This window comes from Carlito syrichta, unplaced genomic scaffold, assembly GCF_000164805.1.
Source record: "Carlito syrichta isolate Samal-C Ts95f unplaced genomic scaffold, Tarsius_syrichta-2.0.1 Scaffold309891, whole genome shotgun sequence".
Lineage (NCBI taxonomy): Eukaryota > Metazoa > Chordata > Mammalia > Primates > Tarsiidae > Carlito > Carlito syrichta.
The window spans coordinates 376605-383574 of record NW_007253987.1 but is presented as its reverse complement, the minus strand read 5'-3'; the positions used below and the strand labels follow the sequence as shown (position 1 = coordinate 383574).

General features: G+C 32.9%; 1 pseudogene; it reads right to left on the bottom strand.

Annotated features, from left to right (window-relative positions):
• Window positions 1–1937: 1937 nt before the first annotated feature.
• On the bottom strand, window positions 1938–6290 carry LOC110596552 (annotated as a pseudogene).
• Between the last annotated feature and the right edge of the window lie 680 nt (window positions 6291–6970).

The following is a 6970-nucleotide window of genomic DNA, read 5'->3' as shown; positions in this document are numbered from 1 at the left end:
TAAAACTCCTGTGGGGCCGGGCTCGGTGGCTCAGCCTGTAATCCCGTGCCTGTGGGAGGCTGAGGTGAGTGGATTGCTTGAGCCCGCAGGTTCGAGACCCACCTGGGCAGGGGAGACCTCATCTCTACAATAAAATCAAAAAATTAGCCAGGCGTGGTAGCGCGCACCTGTAATTCCGGCTACTCAGAAGGCTGAGGCGGAAGGATCGCCGGAGCCCAGCAGGTCGAGGCTGCGGTGGCCGCGCACTCCAGTCTGGGCGACAGAGTGAGACTCCAACTCAAAAAACAAAACAAAACAAAACAAAACAAACAAAAAAAATTAAAAAGGAAAAAAAAACTCCTTTGGGTATTTCTTGTAGAACTGGTCTCGTGGTGACAAATTTCCTCAGTGTGCAAACATATTTTAATTTGAAATGGGTCATATACTTAAACATAAAACTGGAAAACATAAAACTTCTAAAAGAAATAATAGAAAATAGCCTTGATAGTATTGGAATATGCAAAGACTTCTTAAACAGAACACAAAAAGCACAAGCATAAAACATTGATTATTGGACTTCATCACAAATTTTTAATGTTCTTTCTTTGAATGATTTTGTAAAGCCAATGAAATGGCAAGTATGTACCAAAGGTTTAAAGACATTTTATGCCTGCCCCAAAGCCCATGAAATATGCTCAGCATCATTAGCCATTGGAAATATTAATAAAACCATCATGACAAGCCATTACTCACTGACCTGACTAAAGTAGAATAAAATAAAATACAATGAAAACAAAACTAAAAAAGAACACAATACCAGTTGTTGCCCAGGAAGTAGAGTACATGAAATGCTTATACGTTGATGGCAGTAATATAAAATGCTACAACCACTTGGGATAATTCTGGCAGTTTGTTTAGAAAGCTAAGCATTCACTTACCAAGTGATTTGAGAAATTACTTCTAGATGTTTACCTAAGAGTGATAAAATTATATATCCAGAAAAGATACATATGTGAATGCTGATATCAGTTTTATTTATAATGACAAATAATTAATAATAATTCAAAGGTTCACCAACAGGTAAGAGAATTTTTATTAATGTGGTATAGCTAACCCTACTCAGGAATACTGCTCAGGAACAAACTATTGAACTGTACAACACAATAGATGAACTTCAAATGCATTCTGCTAAGTAAAGGAGCCTTATACATAACAGTACACACTCTATCACTATGTATATACATATATATATTCATATAAAATTCTTGAAATCAAAAAACTCTTTTACAGTTGCCAAATGAAGATAAGTAATTGCCTGGTTGGATGGGATGGTAAAAGACAATGGAATGCAAAGGACATTGATTTTGTAGTTACCACAGGAGTCTACATAGTAAAAATGCCAACTGAAATGTGCATGAAGAATGTTGTATTTTATTATCTGTAAATTACTCCTAGATAATGTTTATTTTTAAAGGCATCAAGTAAAATATGCATTATATGTGTAATCACTAACAATGAAAGCTCATTGTTTAATATGGCCGTTATCATGTTAAACTTATGAATCATCTGAATTTTTCCAGCTCACCAGTAATATTGGAGTCACTACTCCAAACATCTCTGATCTGCTCCAAATAACTATTCTAGTTGTTTTCAAATTACCAATTAAATATGTGCACATGATATAATAAAATAATTGCCTCAAACATCAACCTCCAGTGAGTGAGTTGATTGAAACATGATTGCCAACCAAAAGGTTAGCGGTTCATAATTAACATCTAAGTTTGCTGTGGTGCACATTTTAAAATTAAAAAGCAACATTACAGTAATTTTCCCAAATGATCTTCACAATGGAATAATTGAGGAACATATAGAACATATTTAAACTCCTCATAAACTTCCGTAATTGCTAGAACGTACAATAGTCTGTGGTCTGAATAACTTATGGAATTATGAGTTTCTCATCTTTTAGCCCACACTTTAGCTACCACCAAAAGAGAGGCTTGCCTCAACTTAGCATTTCCCCAAATCAGGATAAAGGAATGGCTTGAAGGATAGATTATTCTAATAGTCTGACAAAGCATGTGGGCCAGTTTGTTCTGATACAATTCAGAAATCCGTGATATGAGAAAAGACAGAGAGAATATACAATACAGTAGGAGGAACAAGATAACAGTTTTCAAGACATTTATGTGGGCTTTGGTTTTGGGGTCTTTGTGTCCTCTGGAATTGAGTTATTTCTTCCAGAGATGTTTCCACAGGGAAAAAATCAACAGGAGAAAAGAGATGTGGGCCACAGTAAATGGTATTAGGCTGAATATAGACATAATGCCATGAAAATGTTGCAAAGTCACTCATTCTAGAATTCCAAGTTGTGTTTCTTTCATATCAACCCAGCCAGTCTTTGGTATGTATGTGTATTTGTAGCACATTTAAAAATAAGAAGACCAAGTTTATTAGCAGTATCATCAGAATCACTTTTTTTACTCTCCATTTCAGATAGAGAAAAGTAGGGCTGGAAAAACTGGCTATTTTGAGCAAATAAAAGATGCCAAGGATCATAGCAAACCAGAGACTGAAGTGACTGGCAACTATCCAGGTAAAAATAACAATTCTTAATTCTGTTCCCACCACAAATAAGGCTTGATAATAAAGAGTTGCAAACCAATTTACTAATATCTCCCAAATCAGACCAATTCTGAAGATCGCCAGGATAATGAGGATTTGATCAACCAAAAATAGCTTTCTTTTACTGACCCAGTCAATGCAGTTTATCAGTACTTTGAATCCATTGCTCAAATTCTCAATTGTGAACTCTGCAATCATTATAAGAGTTAAGAGTTCTGTAGGGCACTTTCCATGTCAGAACAGAGAAAGCTCAAAATCTCTCTCACTCCTAGTTATTTGTTGTTCTGAATTCTATTTGTGTTCTTGAGTGAACAGTTGGGTTTTCCTCCTTCTCCCTGCTCCTTCTTGAATTATTGACTTTAGCATTAACTCAGAAATTGTCAAGGTGTGCCTATCAATCGTCACATAGCTGCTCTTGTAAAATATTCATTGTTTTCCGATTTCTCTGCTGAGAACTTGCTAATGTAGTTATGTCCCTTCCATAGACACAAATGGTTCATAGATAATTATGAAAGCAAAGTACAATACACATTTGCAACCATGCAAATAAAGATATATTCTCTTTCATTGTTTTGTACCTTTGTGCCTTGTCTAAGCTGTAGAAAGTTTAGAGTCAACAGCTTGAATTCCATGGTACCAAGATTATAAAAATCTGATTCATAAAATATGTAGCTAAATGATGACTTTGTGGCTAACAGCATTGCCACAGAGGATTTGTAAAACACACAAAGATAGGTCTATGTTATTTCAAAGAAGTCTTGAGTTTCTTGTGGGGCTAAAGCCAGATCTGGTCAATATTGTGGATGAAGAGAAGCTCATCTACATAGCATCAGTCTCTTTCTCATTCCCTGCCCACTCACCACTCAGTGGTGCTCTCCACCATTCCTCAGAGGCCTTCAGATTTTATACACTATTACTCTACATTTCTTTTTCAAACTTAAAAATGAGCAAAAAAAATTAATAATATTAGCAAGAGCTACAACAGAATGAAGTACTACATTATGTCTTAAATTTAAAAACTGAGAGTCAAGCAAAGAAATAGTAATCCCACGACCATTCATAAGAGATACATTCCAAGACTCCCAGTAGATGCCTGAAACAACTCTATATATATTTTTCCTATGTGTAAGTATATATGATAAGGAATGATTTTTAAATTAGGCATAGAAAGAGATTAACAATAACTAATAATGAAATAGAAGAATTATAACCATATTCTGTAATAAACTTATCTAAATATGGTCACACACACACACACACACACACACACACACACACACACACACAATATACTATTATACTCTACTCACCAATTTTTGAACCAGAGTAGACCTCAGGTAATTGAAACCACAGAAAACGAAACTAGAGATAAGGGGGGTCTACTGTATTCAGAGTGATAAATCAAGATCTCTTATCCCACCCCACCCTCTCAAACAATACCAAGGAATGTGCATTAGCAAAATTCTGAAAATGTAAAGACTCAAGAAAGATTGTCTAGTTAAATATTAAGGTAAATAAAACACTATTTTAATTTTTATTGTATCATAATGCATAGCTATTTTGTAGATAAGGAAAATATTATTTTTACTTAATTAACATGTAGCATGTGAATTATAAATATTTGTATTTTAACACTCATGCAAATTTTACTGGGTGATCTACAGAACACTCAAGTTCACAAAGTAGTTTGATTACATCACCTTAAATGATTTGCTAAGTTTCGTTACAAATTTTCTACTTTGTAATATCTAGTCATTTTCCATTTTGTTGTTATGTTGGTATATTCATCAAGGCATGGTAGGACATATTTCCTTTAACAGTTTTTTAGCTTTTTATATTTATAACCTTTATATAAGATATGTGTTATGCAGGTTTTCATTTGCACACTTGACAAAGGTCTGAAGAAAAACCTTTCAATTTTTCATTATTGAAACAAATGGGACAATCTTCCTATTTATCCAGAGAAAAGAGCTTGAAAGATGATGGCCACAACATGTTAATAGCCACAATCTGCGTAAATCAGTCACCTGAGGGACAGAACAGTGATTACATATGAAAAATACTATAGACTTTTAGAACTTGTGTAGTAATACATACTAGAGAGATAACGAATGGATAGAACATTTGCAGTTTTGAGCTTCATGTTCCTGGTATGCTTATATAAGAGAAACCATTTTTTAAAATGATAAATTTGATCAAAGAAAAATGGTCTTCCACTTCTGTGGGAGACAGAGAATATATGCTAGGAGGAAAAAATTCACAGAAAGTCTATTCAAGGAAAAAGAAGAAAAGGGTAGGAAGAGAAAACTATGAAAGGTTTGATTATGTCATGTATTTTCCTTGGATTGTTGAGATAATCATATAACACATAAAGGTTTAACTTTTTTTCATTGACTATTATACACTTAAGATATCCTCAGCCCTTCAGTAAGTTCTTATATGACCATACAACTTTGTGTGCTAATATCACAGCGAGGACAGTTTTCCTTCACAGATAAACCTGTTAGTAAATGTCCAATAGTAGAGTTGCTAGAGGGCATCCCTGCATTAATCTTGATCCAAAAAGACTATGTTCTTTAAATTCTTCATGTTATTGGCTCTTCTTTTCAATTTATCTCACCGGAAATTTATCAATATTATTAGTCTATTCAAATAACCAAATCTGTCCTGTTCGATCTTTTCTTTTTTTTTCTTTTATATATCACTATTTTTTATTTTGATATTGTGGGGTACAGTTTAGGGTTAAGTGTACAAATATGCTTCGTTTAGGCACCCTTGTTGATAAGGGGTGTCTCCCCATCCCCAGACAGATATTTCAAATGTATTATTATCTTTCATCAATTTCTTCTCTTATATTATGATTCACTTATTTGAACTGGTTTTAATTGTGCTTGTTGTTATTTTCTAAATTTTTTGAAATAGATACTTGGGATTAATATTCATCCTTTCTTCTTTTCTACCATACACATTCTAAAGATATGCAATTTTTCTCTACAAATCTCTAACAAATTCTCACAACGTTTGGACAATGTGCCATAACACTTATATTTATATTTTTCTAATTTTTGTTGTGATTTTTCTTTACCTATGAACTATTCTTAACATTGTGTTTAAGTTTCCATTCACATTGAATTTTTCATTAATATTTTGTTATTTATTTCTGGCAAAATTGAGTTAAAGTCAGACTTCATATTCTATAGGCTGAAACTTTGTGTATCTACCTAAATTTTACAAATGTGTTTTGACAAATGATTTGTGTTTGGTGAAAACAGTATGCATTTTGAAGTACAGTTTTTCATACTTTCACTAGTTCTATTTGTTATTTATGTTGTTTACATCCTATTTATCATTTCTGATTTGGCCTTTTTGATCTATATTTATTTAGATTTAATGTTATTCTATGCTACTATGAGTATAGATTTATCAATTTCTCTTTGAAGTCTGTCAACTTTTATTTTGTGTATTTTGATGTCACGTTGTTTGGAGCATACAACATTAGAATTACAGTGTACTCATGGTAAATGTAAACTTTAGCCATATGAAGTCACATTACTTACTGTAATGACTTTACAAAATCTATTTTGTATACATTAAAATAATTATATTATCTTATTTTTACTAGTGGTTTATTGTATGATTTTTTTTTCCCACTTTTTTTCTAGTTCTAATGGCAAATCACTTTTCATATGAGACTTAAGTTCTTCCTCCTTCTCAGGACATCTTTAACTATCTCTGGTCTTAAGGGAAACCTGTCACAGCTAGAAGACCCTAGAAAAATAACAGTAACAACTGCATAAATCCTTACATATGCTATGAGAAGAACTAGTGGAAGGCAAGGGCCATCACTAAGAAAGAGGAAGAAAAAATGGAGGTATTTGGCAAACCTAATAAATATGTAAAAGGAACAGTTGGAAACCCAAGCAAATTATCATTCTCTTCATTGTATGAGGCCTATAGAGATCTGAAAAGAATTCCCAATGGATTAGTGTTACCTTCAAGAAATATATTTGGGAGATGAGCTGGCAAGAATGAGATAAATGATATAGATATTCTGTTCTTTCCCCAATCAGGGTAGTTATTAATGCCATAGTTAATACTAACACAAAAATGTCCTCCTTTGTACCTGATCTCTCTTCAGAGAAAAATCTCTGACTTTATAATAATCTTTTTTTTAATTATGGGAATGAAATTTAATATCTTCTGTTTCAATACTTCTCTGTTACTTTTTTCATTCATTCCATTAATTGTTAATACATTATTAATTCCATTTTAAAAATCAATCTTCTGTAGGACAGAGTCATATCAGTCTTTATGAAATCAAAGCTATCATTATTTAAATGATCCAGACATCAATTTTCATACTAAC